This window comes from Cnephaeus nilssonii (assembly GCF_951640355.1).
Source record: "Cnephaeus nilssonii genome assembly, chromosome: 10".
Lineage (NCBI taxonomy): Eukaryota > Metazoa > Chordata > Mammalia > Chiroptera > Vespertilionidae > Cnephaeus > Cnephaeus nilssonii.
The window spans coordinates 35,445,134-35,461,465 of NC_137081.1; the positions used below are offsets into that span (position 1 = coordinate 35,445,134).

The following is a 16,332-nucleotide window of genomic DNA, read 5'->3' on the forward strand; positions in this document are numbered from 1 at the left end:
GGGCTGTGCACAACCGTGTCCCTCACCCTGTTCCCTCAGCCAGGTTAGATGCAGAGAGATCAGGTACATGGCACTTGGCATAAAACAGAAGGAACAGAAGTTCAGAAACCTCAATGAAATGCAAGCAAACTGTGTGCAAGGAAGCAGCAGGGAGTCCTTCACGAAGACCAGCCCAACTAGCCAGCCCGGCAGGCTGTCCAGCTCATCCTTCCTCAGCCCTCTGGCCCAGGAACCCTCAGAGCAGGCCACCATCTGATCATGATGGCCTTTCCACTCTGCAGAGGCCCACAGCTCTGCTCTGGCTAAAGAGGACCACACCCATTTCCAGCCCTGCTTCTGCCTCCCTCCATGTGGGCCCTGCTCCTCTACCACCGTGGCCCCCAGACCCCCGGCATCAGCCTCCCCAGCCTGGTGCACCTGTAGGTGTTTCCTCTCCCCCACTCTCAGAACCCCACCAACAACTACACTCCTTGTGGGCAGAGGCCAGGTCTTCCTGATGGAGACAGGTCACAGGACCTGCCACTGCATCTGCCACTGAGTCCCCCCAGGCAAGGAGCATTTATTTCCTCAACTCCATCCCCTCTCTGTCCCCTCACCTTGTACTTAGGGTTGGGTACAGGCTTAAGATTTGCAAAATATTAAGTGGCCAATTAAAAACTGCAGGAAACGCCGAAACCGGTTTGGCTCAGTGGATAGAGCATCGGCCTGCGGACTCAAGGGTCCCAGGTTCGATTCCGGTCGAGGGCGTGTACCTTGGTTGCGGGCACATCCCCAGTAGGGGGTTTGCAGGAGGCAGCTGATCGATGTTTCTCTCTCATCGATGTTTCTAACTCTCTATCCCTCTCTCTTCCTCTCTGTAAAAAATCAATAAAAATATATTTAAAAAATAATAATAATAATAAAAACTGCAGGAAACACTCCCAAACACCACCAGCACCACTTCCCCAACAAAGAGAGGCCATAGGGGATCACAAAACTTCTCTCTGAAGTCTGAAAAAGACCACTCTACTAAAGAGCACCGCAGAAGGCAGAAGACATGCTCCCCAGTGAGGACGTAATTCCATCACCGCTGAACTCTTCTGCTTGGAGGGCGGGCTTGGGCTTTCAGGCCCTAAGAACCGATTTATTGTTTCAAGTGCAAACATCAATCCAACAAAAGCACTTGACTCACACAGACGAAATACTTCATAAATAATAGTAAACTCACACAGCCTAACATTCACTTTTTTAAACAGAGCAGACTCCAAAATGTTTACATACACAACTATATTAAAGTATCATATTAAAATTATGAGGTTAAATAAGAAATGACTAAACAATGTCATTAACTCCAATATGAAACAAATGGGAAAATGCCATTAATAAAAGCGGCAGCTGACCACCTGGAACACTGAAGCCCAGGCCGAGGACAAGCCATGTGCACCCACCTTGACTATGTGCACAATGGCCCCATTTGCCACTTGACAGCTGTGTGTTTGAGGCCCTTCTTCTGCTCATTCCTCGCTGGATCACAGAATCCACATCACTTTTATTTATGGCATCTACTTAAAAGCATGTAATCTCCAAAATCAGAACCAAGAAGTTCCCAGGTGGCGGCAGGAAGGAAACAGGCAATTCCAGAGCATAGGAAGCACACAGGTGCCGTGAGGCCCGGACCAGTCCTCGACCAGGCTCTCCACACTGTGCCCTTCCCTCAGCGACTCAGTCATTCATTCCTGGAACATATACAGCCAGGCCTTGGAGACAGAGTGGGCATGAGGCCGTCAACCCCATGAGCCCCCAGCTCGTCATGATGTGAGTGGTGACAGTGAATCACTAACATCATGACAAGCCACTGAAATTGTACAACTGGATCCTATCAGGAAGGAGCAGAAAAGATGTTAGGCTTATATGTAGCAAGGGTCAAAGGATATGCATGGATTGAGGGGCTGAGGTAAAGGGAGATGAAGAGAGGTCGTTCCAAGAAATGAAACAATGTGTGCAAAGGCCCTGGGGTTAAAGGGGCTTACTGAGAGCAAGGAAGCAAGCAGGGAGGGACTAAAGCTCAGTTAACAGACAAGTGCTATCAGAAGAGGCTGGTAAAATAAAGGCCAGCATCAGACAGGCTTTCCAGGTACTAAGAACAACAGGAAGACATGGCAGGATTTGAGAAAGGGAATGAAGGGTACAAACCTGCTTTCGGTTGAGACCACTGAGAATACCATTTGCAGCATAGACGAACTGCACCAGACACACCCAGACCCAGGAGGCCAGCTCTCTGCTCAGAGAGCTCACAAGCAAGTCAGAGAAACAAATCCCCTAAATTCTTCTAACGCTAAGCATATTTATCAACTTCCCAAGGATTTGGTCTTTCTCTCCCTTATAAATAATGTAATTGAAGAGTATTTCCCCCCAATGGAAAATCAACTTTCTTTTTAAAAGTATTCCATGCTTAGAGCAAAAAGTTATATAATACCAATAGAGACCCAGTGCACGAAATTTGTGCACTAGGAGGGGAGAGGGGGTCCCTCAGCCCAGCCTACGCCCTCTCACAGTCCAGGAGTCCTCAGGTATGTCCCACTGATGGGGAGCGGGCCTAAGCCGGCAGTTGGACATCCTTAGCACTGCTGCAGAGGCGAGAGAAGTTCCCGCCACCACCACTGCGCTCGCCAGCCTTGAACCCGGCTTCTGGCTGAGCGACACTCCCCCTGTGGGAGCACACTGACCACCAGGGGGAAGCTCCTGCATTGAGCATCTGCCCCCTGGTGGTCAGTTCATAGCAACCTGGCATTCGGCTGTTCAGTTGATTTGCATATTAGCCTTTTATTATATAGGACTAGAGGCCCAATGCACGAAATTTGTGCAAGAGTAGGCCTTCCTTCCCCTGGCCACCGGCACCGGCTTCCCTCTGGCACCCGAGACCTGGGCTTTCCTCCGGCTGCCGGTAGGCACCTGGGACCCGGGCTTCCCTCGCAGCCCCAGCTTCGTCCAGAAGGTTGTCCAGTCTAATTAGCATAGTATGCTTTTATTATTATAGATTACTAGAAGCCCGGTGCACGAAATTCGTGCACGGCGGGGGGTTGTCCCTCAGCCCAGCCTGTACCCTCTCCAATCTGGGATTCCTGGAGGGATGTCCGACTGCCCGTTTAGGCCCGATCCTGGTGGGATCGGGCCTAAACGGGCAGTCGGACATCCCTCTCACAATCCAGGACTGCTGGCTCCCAACTGCTTGCCTGCCTGCCTTCCTGATTGCCCCTAATCGCTTCTGCCTGCCAGCCTGATCACCCCCTAACCACTCCGCTGCCAGCCTGGTTGATGCTTAACTGCTCCCCTGCCAGCCTGTTTGCCCCCAACTTCCCTCCTCTGCAAGCCTGGTCACCCCTAACTGCCCTCTCCTGCAGGGTTGATCACCTCCAACTGCCCTCCCTTGCAGGCCTGGTCCCTCACAACTGCCCTCCCTTGCAGGCCGGGTGCCTCCTAACTGCCCTCTCCTGCTGGCCATCTTGCAGTGGCCATCTTGTGTCCACATGGGGGCAGGATCTTTGACCACATGGGGGCAGCTATATTGTGTGTTGCAGTGATGATCAATCTGTACATTACTCTTTTATTAGATAGGATAGAGGCCTGGTGCATGGGTGGGGGCCAGCTGGTTTGCCCTGAAGGGTGTCACAGATAAGGGTGGGGGTTCCCTTGGGATGTGGGGCGGCCTGAGCGAGGGGCCTGTGGTGGTTTGAAGGCTGGCCACACCCTCTGGCAACCCAAGGGGAGACCCTGGTATCTGGAATTTATTTTCCTTCTACAATTGAAACTTTGTAGCCTGGGGCGGAGCCAAGCCTGCTGCTCCCTCCGGGGTGGCAGCCATTTATGTGGCAGTTAATTCACCTTCTACAAATGAAACTTTGTAGCCTTAAGCGGGTGAGCCCGGCCATGGTGTGCGGAAAGCTTTGCTTCCCCTGTTGCCGCCGGCAACCCTGGCTTGCTCTCTCAAGCTCCATTCTGCCGCCATTTGTTTGAATTTGTTTACCTTCTATAATTGAAACTTTGTAGCTTGAGTGGAGGCTTAGGCCTGCAACAGCTATGGAAAGCTTGGCTTCCTCTGTTACCTAGGAAACCTTGCTCTCTGTGGCTGTAGCCATCTTGGATTGGGGTTAATTTGCATACTCGCCCTGATTGGCTGGTGGGCGTGGCTTGGCTGGTGGGCGTGGCTTATGTAGTGGAGTGATGGTTGATTTGCATATTACCATTTTATTAGAGAGGGTCTAATTAGCATAGTATGCTTTTATTATTATAGATTATATATAAAAAGACAATAAAAGTCTCTCACATCTCATTTTCCTAAAACCCCAGAGGACCACCATTATCACTTTAGACCCAAATATTTTTAAAAAAACCCTGGGTATTGTTCAGAACCTGCTTTCTTAACACACTGCACTTCTGCCAGCCAGGACCCTGCACACACACACTCCGCAGGCCGAAATACCAAAATGTATTTAATAAGTGTCACCTTTATAAATAACATAACAAAACATCCTGTACACATCTAAATGGCCTTATGTTCATCATATTATTTCCTAATAATAAATATTCTAGTTAGTAGAACAGCTGGGGAAAGGGGACTGACCACTTAAAATTTTGACACATCAAACTTTTCTGGAGAATAATTATGATTTTTTGCTCTACGGAGAGCAAAAAAACCATAATAGCCAACTCTCATATTTTGTTTACTATGTGCCAGGCCCTATTCTAAGCACTTTCCATGTATTAACTTACTTCAATTTCTCAAAAACCAGAGAAGATAGAAATTATCAATACCACCACAAACTTACCTTTGCTAATATGATGAACATAAAGGGGATCTCCTTTCAGCTGAATTTCTTTATTAGTAACGCTTGAGTTTTTTACAGTAGCCACTGTGATCTGCATATTTACATGCTTTGCTCATCTTGCAATAGGGATGCTCATCCTTTTTTTATTGGTTTGTAAAAGCTCTTTCCATATTGACAATTAAGCTCATATAGGTACATTTTTTTGTATATTTTTTCTCCCATTGTCTCTCAACCTCACTTACAGAATCTTTTGTCAAAGAGAATTTTCTTTACTTCTTATATTGTTAAATCTGTCAATATTTTTTAAGGTGTCTGGCTTGGAATTATAATAACAGATTAAATCAGTGGTTTTTCAAAGTTTTAGGTCCTTGGAGAGCATCCTTCCAAGGTAATCTTCCAGACAAAACACTGAGGGCCACCCTGCTCTGGCTGAAATGGTTGTGGAGCACGAGGTGTCCTCCACTCTCACCTGCCCCCAGGCAGCCTCAGGAGACAACCAAGCACTCCATGCAACCACCACTGCCGGCTGACAGGATTGTTAAGATCCCTCCCAATTCTGTGCCGCACTGGAGGAGTAGGAGACAGCCTAAGAAAGCCAGAGCTACTTCCCAGAGGCTGCTGCAACTCTGTCAGCTAGGACAGCTCCAACAGCAGTGACCACAACACTGAACCCAGAAAGTATTCCAAACTTTCATCTTCTCAAAGAGGCTGTGCTCTCCCAAAGGGCTCACCTACAATGAACTTCAACTTTAAGACCACCACTGGCCTGGAAGCAGAGGCATGGAAGAGGGGACTAGCATTTGGGTGCCAGTTGTTATACTTTCACCTCTATCTCAGGTCTCTCCTCTGCAAACTGAGTACAGAATAGGAGCCACCTCAGGCTGTGGGGAGAGAAAAGGAGCCTCTATGGCATGTGGCCCAAGTAAGTGCTCATTAAATGTTAGCCACTGGCTATGTAAGGGTAACACTCTCCTCCCAGGAGGGACATTCTGGCTTCTGCATGGGCTGATACAGATGCTGATCTGTCCCCATGGTTCTATGAGAGGTCACAGTGGAGGAAACCTATGTAGAGCCCTGGGCCTTCCTTCCAGAAAGTAAGGAAGAGGCATGTCAGAAAAGGCAGGCAGCAGAGAGACCCTGAGCAGCTGCAGATGCCACAGCCCACGCTGCACCCCATACAAGCCCCACCCACCCCTTCTCTTCACATAAGCCCAAGAGATGATAAACATGACCTTACAAAAAGAACTCACAATTCTTACTTCAGTGACAGTTTTCCCCAAAAGAATCACTCTATAAACATACTTAATAAGGTATGCTAAAATGCAGCATCAGCCCCTCTTCTGACTTGAACCAGAAGACACTGTACCTTTCTCTAAGGTCAAGGCCAAAAGCGCTGAGCCCATGCAGTTCACAGCATATGCTGACCATCTGAGATTGAAACAAAAACCCCTTCCAAACTTGATCCCTGACACCCACCCCAGGATCAAGGTGGGGGCTGCAACCAATGGGGCAGGGACTTGCCCTCTGGCTAGAACAGCAAGGACTGGGGCCCAGCTTCACAGGCTGAAGAACCAGGTTCCAAATCCGAAGCTCCCACCAAAACTGGGTACCCTTTTCCCCAGTCATTGATTCTGGTCCAGGGACAGAAAGCCCAGCACGGCCTGTCGCCTGAGGCAGCCCAGCGCCAGCAGTTGTCCCTCCTTCCCTGTGTCTGGCTCACTCCCTACATCAGGTATTAATCTATTACTCATGGCAGCTTCTGAGCCATGAAAGCCCAGCCGTTTTCAATAGAGAACGGTATGGACGCATTCTACAGGAGTGATGAAATGTTTCTTCTGCTCTGGCAATTAAGACGGCACAAAGTCCCCTTTCCTCTGGTGCCACCCCCAACATCAAAGGATGAGAATTCAAAGCCGTTCATGCTGCATTGAAACCTCACAATGAAGCTGGAAAATGGAAGTCGATTACTGGGCATAAATATGCAGTAGTTAAAAGGAAAGGATTATAACAAAATTAAACTGCAGCAACCCCACAATGTGTGGAAACTTCCAGAACTAGAGTCTTCCTGGTAAACATAATGAGGGGCATCCTATCCGCATAAAGCAGGTTCCAACCACCGAAAATCAAGACCCGTACTCCAGCTGCACATGGCCAGGATGCCATGTTCCACTGATCCCACTACAGTAACAGCCCCCAAGGCCTCGGAGAACATGGCACTTGGAGATTTTTATTTTGCAGGGCTGTGAAGCTGCTGACCACTGAACATTCTCTCTGGCTCAGGCCACATCTGTCCTTGGTCCCTAGGCCTTCTAGTCCTACAAGCCATCCTCAAGTCATCCACCCCACCCCCAACCCTAGGCACTCATCGTGCCTGCACCCCTAGCAGGAGAAAGAACCCTAAAGAGGGCAGTGTTACATCTGCCTGCTGTAGAAACCCTGCTTCTTTTCTGACTGATCGTTGTTCTTTTTAGGAAGGTATTTGATCTTTAAAATAAAAGCCCAGATCGCTGTAGAAGTCTTACAATGTGTCAGGGTGTGTGTGTTTTTAAAGCAGGAAAACACTTTCCTCCCACACAAATGTGAGTTCTAGGGCAAGATGCCACAGACCCAAGTGAGTAGACTATCTGGGAAAGCTTGATCAGTCTTAAAAATAGGTAATTGAACACAGATTTTAGGATTCTCAGGAGCTACCTGAAAAAAAATCAAATCTACATATTTTCAATATCCAAAACTCCATTCTGAAGGAACTTCTAGCAGGGTGGCATTTTGCATTTCCAATGATAATAGAGTAATTGTGTTGCCATAGTTACTGCAAAATTCTGCAATAACTTTTGCTTTGTAAATGCTGTAGTGTATATTTGTGTACAAGCAGCTGAGTTTTCTTAATTCAATGTCTCTCCCTCTCCCGTCACGATCACCACCTTTCCTGGCTGTACAGTGAAACCACCACGATCATAGCACCGCCCCTCACAAAATGCACATAATTATCAGAAGCAATTAAAACTCCAGGTAACCATGACCATGCTACAAAAGAAAAAGTGAAACCAGGCCAAGGTACGGACCCATTGGCACTCCCCCAGTCTTGCTGGGCGGGCTCTGGGTGAGGGATGTTTGCATGTTTACTCCCAGGCCTTCCATGCTTAGGTGGTTTGTGGGAATAAACAGAAAAGCCCGAGTGGAGAAAAGAGGAAGCGAAGTAACTACCAGGCCCTTTCCTCCCTCAGCGAGGGCAAGGCAGCAGCGCTGCTCTCAGCAAGCAATTAGGTAGGTCTCTACAGTCATGCAATTAGGATTTAGTTAAGAAAGTCATTAGTTTTAAAATAACTTAAGTTTAATTTCTGCAACGCTTTATTTGAAAATTGTGTCACAGCAGGTCAATTTACAACATGCAATAAAGAAAACACTTATATCAGCTGCTGCGAGTTATTACAAATTTCTGATGTGCACTAAATGAGTACACTGGGTTCCACCCCCGGCCTTTCCAACAGATCCGCACGGTCTCCCGCTGTAACAGTGTCAAATAATTCAACGATAAATGTAAATACGAGATAATTTGCTTATAATGCCATGGTGTGTTTTTACAACGCCGGGAGACGCGGCTTACATCCTCGGGGCAGGACCAGCCACATCTCGGCCTGTGGAAACCCTGCGGGCACCCAGACAGGGTCGTGGGCAGCACCCGTAACCCCGTCGCGGGCCGGGGCGCACACACAAGGCGCGGCGCGACGGCGCACCCCACGCCGCGAGCCCCGGGAGGGACGGTTTTCTGCAAACTCACAGCCCTGACAAAGTTACATAAACGGCGCCCGCCGGGCTCCAGGAGCCCCCGGCCCACCTGCTGGGGACTCGGCCTGGCCCGAGCGACAGAGGCGCCGTGCGACCCCGGAGGCGAGCGGCCGTCCTGGCCGCTCCCGGCCCCGGCGGAGGGCCGTCGTTTTGGTTCGGCTGCAAGGAAGCTCCCGACCGGCTGCCGCTCCCGCCCGGGAACCCTCGAGCTAGGCGGCGCGCGCGGCCTGGGTGCCCGGGTCGGGGCCGGGCTGGGCCGGGGGCGCGGACCGACGTCCACCTGCCGGGCAGGGCGGCGGGCCGAGGGCGTGGAGGCCGGCGGCCTGCTGACGGCGGCGGACAATGGCCCGCGGGCCAGGCCGGACCGGGCTGCGCTTACCGCGGCGGCAGGCAGGGAGACGGCGGCGGCGGCGGCGGGCGCTCCGAGCCGCATCTCCTCAGCCTGCACCGCCACCACCACCACTGGCGGCGGGCAGGCGGGCAGGCGGGCAGGCGGGCAGGCGCTCGGGCGGCGGCGACAGCACGGACGCGGCCACGGCGCGCCGGGCCCAGGCGGCTGAGGCGGCGGCGCGGGCGGACGGGCGGCGGGCGGGCGCGCGGGCTCGAGCGCGGGCGGCGGCGGGGACAGTGCACCGCGGCGGCGGCCCCACAACCTCCCCTCCTCATTCACAAAAAATTGACCCACGTTGAACCATGATGCTGCTCCCCCCTCCAGCACAGAGCCAGGCGCTGATAGGTTAGCCCTGACGCCCGTCAGCCGCCAAGGCCCTGCCCCCCAGCCTAAAGTTCTGCAGCCATTGGCTGCGGCGTCTTTGCATCACCTCCCTCCCGGGCTCCTCCCTCCTGCCTGGTTTCTAATGAAGAGCTCGTCAATTACGGCTCGGCCCCGCCCTCCGCCCGCCCTTCCCAAGCGCCCGGCTGTCCTTTCATTGGTCCGCTGGCAACCAAAGTACAGCCCCGTCTGTTCCCGCCCCTCGTCTGGCAGAGGCCAACGGCCAGGCCAGACGCCCTACGAACAGCAGGGAAGCTCCACCCCTGCCCGCCTTCCCGCACACGTCCTGAACCCCGTTGGCTGCCGAAGCTGCCAATCCCAGGGGGGCGGGGCGACCAAAGGACGCTGCAGGCGCCAGCCCCTGGGTGCTTCGCCGTTGAGAAGGAGCACGGCGCGGGAAGTGACTGAAAACACGGGCCCTGGCCTTGGCCTGCCCGACTTGGCAGCCCCGTGCCGGCCCAGCGGTCAAGAACGCGTGCCTGCGCGCTTAGCGGGCGCATGCCGGGGCTGGGACTGAGGCGGAGTGCCTGCGGGGCCTGGCCATAGCCTCCATCTTGGACACTGGCAGCGGTCACGTGTTGCTGCGTGCGCCCAGATTCGCTGGGGCTGTGCGAAGGGGTAGTGCGCAGGCGTGGCGGGCCCCGCCCTGCCCCGCGGCGGGAACGCTGGCGGTGGGCCTTCCAGGCGGGCGTGGAGCCGGCCTACGGCGCCTGCGCCGGCGGGAGGTAGCCGGGCTGAGCTAGGTGCCAACCCCTTGGGTGCTGCGGTCTTGCGTCCAGGTTCAGAGTGGCGGGGACGGTGGGCTCTCCCGGTAACCACAGCCTCATCCCTGCTGCTCGGGGGTCACGACCGGCTCGCTTGCCCCAGTGCTCAGCATTTTAAGGCCGCTGGATGGTTTGTGCTTTGTCCCGCTAAGGCCCTTCGGAGGTCCCGTGGGCTCAGTGAGGCTCCTAGTCTGCCCTCGCAGCAGCTTGGGCGAGGTCTCCGACGCCAACCCCTTGACCATTTCCTTTCCAGGGAGTGTGACAGCTTTTCAGCCTAGGTGCACCGAGTGTTTCAGAATCCCACGTGTTCAGGTGACCATGTGTGCCAAGGCATGGAGCTGCAGGGCTGTGGTTCCCCATTGAACTCCAGAAACAGTTTTGCTGGTCAGCCTGTCATGAGTGTTCCGACCTACGTGGTACTGTTGGGAGTTCTTTGAGTCTTGATAGACTAAAAGACTAAAACATTGGTATTCATATTGCAGCATTTTATAATTGTTTTGTTTATAAAAAGCTTCCTTTAATCAGAGTGCTGTGTGGAATCTATATTCTAAATTAAAAGGGTTGTATAATTGATTTGCTTCCATAAAACCTATACCTTCAGGATACTGTGAAATCTCTCAGGATGTTTTACAACAAAAAATAGTGACTATTGCTTAAAAAAAAACAAAAACAACTTGAGATCTTAATGACCAGATTCGGTTAAATATGTTGGTGCTCAATTAAAGCAGCCTTTTTCCTAGAAAGCAGGATTTAGGTAGATCATTTAAAAACTGCATTCAAGGAATTTTTTTTTTCTCAAGTACCAGTATATTCTTACTTGTCAGGCTCTGGTAACACGAACCCAGAGATAGCATTCTACTGAACCGCACAGGAATATATACAGGCAGGTGGATGGAACAGAAATAATACTGATCTTGAGAACTTGATCATAAAAGAAGAGAAGTCATTCTCTGACTGGCTCATTTCCCTTAACATAGTACTCTCCAGGTCTCTCCATACTGTCTCAAAGGGTAAGAGATCCTTCTTTTTTACAGCTGCATAGTATTCCATTCTGTAAATGTACCACATCTTTTTATCCACTCATCTACTTATGGGCACTTGGGCTGTTTACAAATCTTAGCTGTTGTAAATAGCACTGCTATGAACATAGGGTTGCATATACTCTTTCTGATTGGTGTTTTGGGATTCTTAGGATATACTCTTAGAAAGCCAGTCAGAGAAAAAGGAGTATCACGTGATCTCACTTATATGTGGAATATAATGAATAAAATAAACTGATGAACAAAATAGATCCAGAAACATGGAAGCATGGAACAGACTGACCAATCTCAGAGGGAAGGAGTGGGGAGAGAGATTAACTGAAAAAACTTGGACACAGACAATAGTGAGGTAGACAGGGTGAGGGAGTGGATGGCGTCAATGAGGGGGAAAGGGAGGCAGCTATAATACTTTCCACAATGAAGATAATTTTTTTAATATTTTCTTAAGAAAGAAGTCAATGGAGAAATTACCAGAGGTGACTAGGTTATCTGAAATTACCTGCTGGGTTACAGGAGGGAGAGGAGAGGCCTGAGCTGCCCAAGTGTTGACACCATCAGTTCTCACTGGTCTATCAAGAAAAAAAGACATTGATAAGCCTTGCTCACTCCTGAACCTACCCTTGAGCTTCTCCAAGGTTTATGGCCCGGATGCTTTTTCAGGAGAGAAAGGCAGCATTTCAGATTTAATCAAAATCAATCCTTTGTGGTATTATGTTCTTCTATTTGTCTTATAATGTTGAAGTTGAATTTTTTAAAACTCTGCAGAACAGAAAATAAATTCAGAAAGCAGGTCAGTTTAATTATTGATCTCAGAATAGTCCTCAAGGCAAACCTGATGGAGCATCTGTGACAAACTTGGCCTGAAAGAAGCCAGAGATTCGTAGTTGCTCGTTTTTTAGGTCTATCCTTTTAGAAATGAACAGAGATTGGTTTTAATATCATTGATCAGTGATTCTTAGGATAATGTAGCTATGTAGATGAAAATACAATTTTCAACATGAAAATGCACAATTTTACAATACTTTAAGTATCTTGAAATAAAAAGTAATGACTAGATAACCTTGGGCAGTCTAAGCAGAAATGCCTACCCCAAGATAACTTAACTTTGAAGCAAATGAATGGTAAATTGCAGAATGTTAAAAGATACAGCTGAAGAAAATTACCACCAGGGATCTGGGCAATGATGCAAGCAGTACACAACCCAAAGTTCGCATATGGTAAAAAAGGATCAGTGGCTGAGTAACGTTTAGATGATAAAAATTAAGGTACAGTGTTATTTCACAAAGTATTAAAAGTATGCAGTGATCAGAAGAAAGTTCATATAAGTCCAGTAAGATTAATTGTACAAGTACAAAATGGGAGAGACATGCCAGATGAACTTTATCCCCAGCCCCCATCAGGGTACATGCAGCAGACAATCAATCCATGAGTCTCGCTCACATCAATCTCTCTCTCCCTCTCCCCCTCCCTCCCTCCTTCCCTTCCACTCTCTCTAAAAATCAATGAGAAAAAAAATATCCTTGGGTAAGGATTAACAACAACAAAAAAGAATGTACTACTGATGCAAATGGTGAATGTCAAGAACATCATAAAAATCCAACACGAATGAGTATATACTATATGACTCTTACTGTGACATTCAGGAACCAGCCTAAAGAATCAATGGGGTTAGAAACCAGAAGCCTGTTCTCTGCAAGGGTGAGGCAGGCAGAGAATTGATTGGGAAACAAGCATAAAAGAACTTTTTGAGGAGATGGAGATGCTATACGTCTTGATTGGGGGTTGAGATCTCACAGGGCTAAAGACTTATCAAAACTTATTGAATTCACCCTGGCCGATTTGGCTCAGAGGATAGAGCATTGGCCTGCGGACTGAAGGGTCCCAGGTTCGATTCCAGTCAAGGGCACATGCCTGGGTTGCGGGCTCAGTCCCCAGTGTGGGGCGTGCAGGAGGCAGCCAATCCGTGGTTTCCTGTCATCATTGATGTTTCTCTCTCTTCCTCTCCCTCTCTGGAATCAAAAAGCAAACAAACAAAACAAAAAAAAAAACTAATTGAATTCAAGAGCTGTGCCTTTCACAGGGAGGTTTTACCTTAAAAGAAAGATTGGAGGTCCCAATTTGGGGGGGAGGGGTGGAACCTCTTGGTTCAGAACACAATTTTTAAGTTTAAAAGACAAAGGACTGGGGAAATAGTTTGCATCCTAATTCAAAGAGGCGTAATCAAGGTCACAGGTAAAAGGGCTTTCAAAGCTGAGACCGAAGATGAACATTCCAGAAATGAGACGGGCAGAGACATGAACAAGTAGACACAAAAGAAGAAATGCCCAATAATCATGACAAAACGTGCCACTCCCTAATAACAAGAGAAGCACAATGCTTTATGTATTTGACACAAACCAACGAGAATAAACACGATTACACATTAACAGTGAGCGTCAACTGGTAGAAACTGTTAGCTACTCAACAAGACACAAATAAAACCTTAAACTTTTGCATATTCTTTCATCAGTGATTTCACCTCTAGAACTTTAGCCTAATGAAATACTTATGGATGGTGATAAAGATTTAGCTAAAAGATTTACAGCAACAATGATTGGAACACATGTAAATATAGGTTTATGGAGACCTATCTCCAGGTTTCCAAAAATACGGGGTTTACTATCACAGAAAGAAATTCACATTATAGTTTTTGTGAAAAGGAAAACTATAAAACATCATTACAGTATGGTGCAGTTTTTTATCAATGGAAACATTTATAGACAGAGAAACAGGAAGATGTCCATCAGAATGTTCCAATGCTTTCTTCGGAATCTGTGGGAGATGGCAGATTAATGTTCTCTTTTGCTCATCCCAGCCTTCTAAATCCTCCAGTGAAAATGCGTTACTTTTGTATGTATATTTTTAAAAATTCTCCAAAAGGAGATGAAGTTCCCTGAGGACCCAGTAAGGGTGAGTAGCTGAGAGAAGCTGTCAGGTGGGTCACTGAAGAGTAGGATCTTAGGGGTTGTGGGAGGGGGGCCAACAGGGAGGGATAGTGTAGCAGAGAAGGGAGAGTTAAGGCTCATCTCCCAGCCCCAAGACTTGGCCCCCACAGCTCTCTCCCCAAACCCACTGCAGATGAGGATGCCCAGCCAGGTGACTGGAGCTACCACCCACAGGACAGCTGGCAGGGAAGCTCACCTGGCTCGTTTGGTTTGGATCATTGCTTAGATGGAACTGATCTGGGTGGATCCAATAAAAAGCTACCAAAGAGGGTGATACTCTCTTGTTTGCTGTGTTTTCACTTGCCAGTGTTGTTCCCCAAGCAATGTAGAGGACCAGAGGGAAGCTCAGAGCAGCCCTGGCCTGGGGTGACAATTGAGGCTCACACATATATGTCTGAAACCTTAAAAAGAGCGAGCCAAGCTGACAAACAGTTCAATCAAACATGCTCTGTGTCCCCTCCCCGCCCCCCCCATCCACCCCGACACACATGCTCTGTAACTGTCTTGACTTCAGAATTCCTCCTCCAGGTTCCATGTCAGAGCAGAGCCTCAGCCCTGGCTTGTCCCCTTCTTTCCTACCTCTTCGCATCACACACCTGCAGGCACATCACCTGCATGCATGCAGACGCCCCCGCCCACTAGTCCAAGCTCTCCCTCACCTGCACGCTGGCCTCCCCTCAGCCCTGAGGGACCTGAGGAGAGGCCCTTTCAGGGTTTTGGGATGTGGTTTCTCGCTGTTCGGACAGGGAATCCTGGGCCTCAGTTACCTGGAGCAGGATCCAGGGCAGGAGCATGGGCCCAGATGGGCACCACCTCTCGGCCCCACTCACTGGGGGAAGATATGCTGGAAGGGGCTAGAGTGGGTCCTGGAGAGCCTGAGCCCAGTCCAGGCCCTCCTGCTCAGAGTAAAGGGATGTACTGAGAAGCCAGTCAGAAAGCCCTGGACCAGGAGAAGGCTCTCAGTGAAAGAGGCGAGGGGCAGGATAATGGCTGGGAATTCCCAGAGCTGGCGAAGGAAGACATCCTCAGATCCAGGAAGTCTGCAAGTCCTGAGGGTGAGAAATAAAAGTATTTCACACTGGACACACCCAGCATTGGCATTGCACAACGCCGAGGAGACAGGTGCTTCCCCAAAGGCACCCAGAGGAAATGGCAGGTGGCCTCCTAAGGAGTGACCACTGGGCTGATAGGACCACATCAACTTTACAAGGTGCTCCGAGAAAACACTGCTTAGCCCAGAATTCTGTGCCAGCTAAACTTTCCTTCCATGATGGAGGTACAGTCATGACATTTCCCAGACAAGCACTGGAAGAGTTCACCACTCAAAGACTCCCAAAGGAACTGAACACGGAGAAGCTGGGGAAGGAGGGACATTAACCAAGTAGCAGACAATGTGGGTGCCCAGCCCAAGTCCCAGGGTACCCACTGCTCTAGAGCCCCAGACCCAGGGCTCCTGCCCCAAGGGCAACCTGGAAATTCCATGGAGATGCTTTCAAACCGCCTTGTAGTGACATCATGTCCCTATCCCCGCAGGTGGGACACTCTGGGGGTGCTGTGGGCATTGCCCAAGGTTCCATCAGAATGAGCCCCAGTTGCCCCAGCAATGAGCTGCAGCCCTGTATTGGCTGCTTTCTTCCTCTTTCTCACATCCCGCCTCTCCTGACCTGTGTCCTGGGGTCACCTCCCAAATAAATGACTTGCACACACACCCTTGCACTCACAGACATCTTAAGATATGGCACCAGAAGTGGGCCTAGGAAGCTGACCTCAGAATGGGATCCCATTGCTAGGGTAACATGAGTGATAACCATGGTGTGCCCTGGCAGCCCAGTTCCTAAGACACCTATGGGAAGGAAGTGAATGGGGTGGTGCAGGGAGGCAGAGAAGGCTCTGAGTCACAGGTGCTCTGCTCAAGCACCTGCCCGTGGCAGATACTGAGGCAACAGCAATCATAAGTACGATGGGGTTGATTTCACTGTCACTGGCGGCAGCAGAAGCCCAGACAGTGGACACCTCTGGGCATGGCACAGAGGCAGCATTGAGAGACGCCCCCAGCTTCTGCAGTTGAAGGGCACTCGGTGCAGAAAGTAAAGCCTGAGCACTGAGGGCCAGGGCGGCAGAGTTAACAGGAGGCTGACTTCCTACCTCGGCTAAAGTCAAGAGTCTGGTGGAGAAGAAGTG

General features: G+C 49.8%; 1 protein-coding gene across 10 annotated transcripts in view; it reads right to left on the reverse strand.

Annotated features, from left to right (window-relative positions):
- HDAC4 (histone deacetylase 4) overlaps positions 1–9,288 on the reverse strand; it is a 238,318-nt gene extending 229,030 nt beyond the window's left edge. For 5 of the 10 annotated variants that reach the window (XM_079781863.1, XM_079781868.1, XM_079781860.1 and 2 more), the window contains exon 1: positions 8,971–9,288. The gene's annotated coding sequence lies outside the window, so the exon portion shown is untranslated. The remainder of the gene's footprint in view (positions 1–8,970) is intronic. The other 5 variants (XM_079781870.1, XM_079781869.1, XM_079781862.1 and 2 more) reach the window with 3 other exon arrangements.
- Between the last annotated feature and the right edge of the window lie 7,044 nt (positions 9,289–16,332).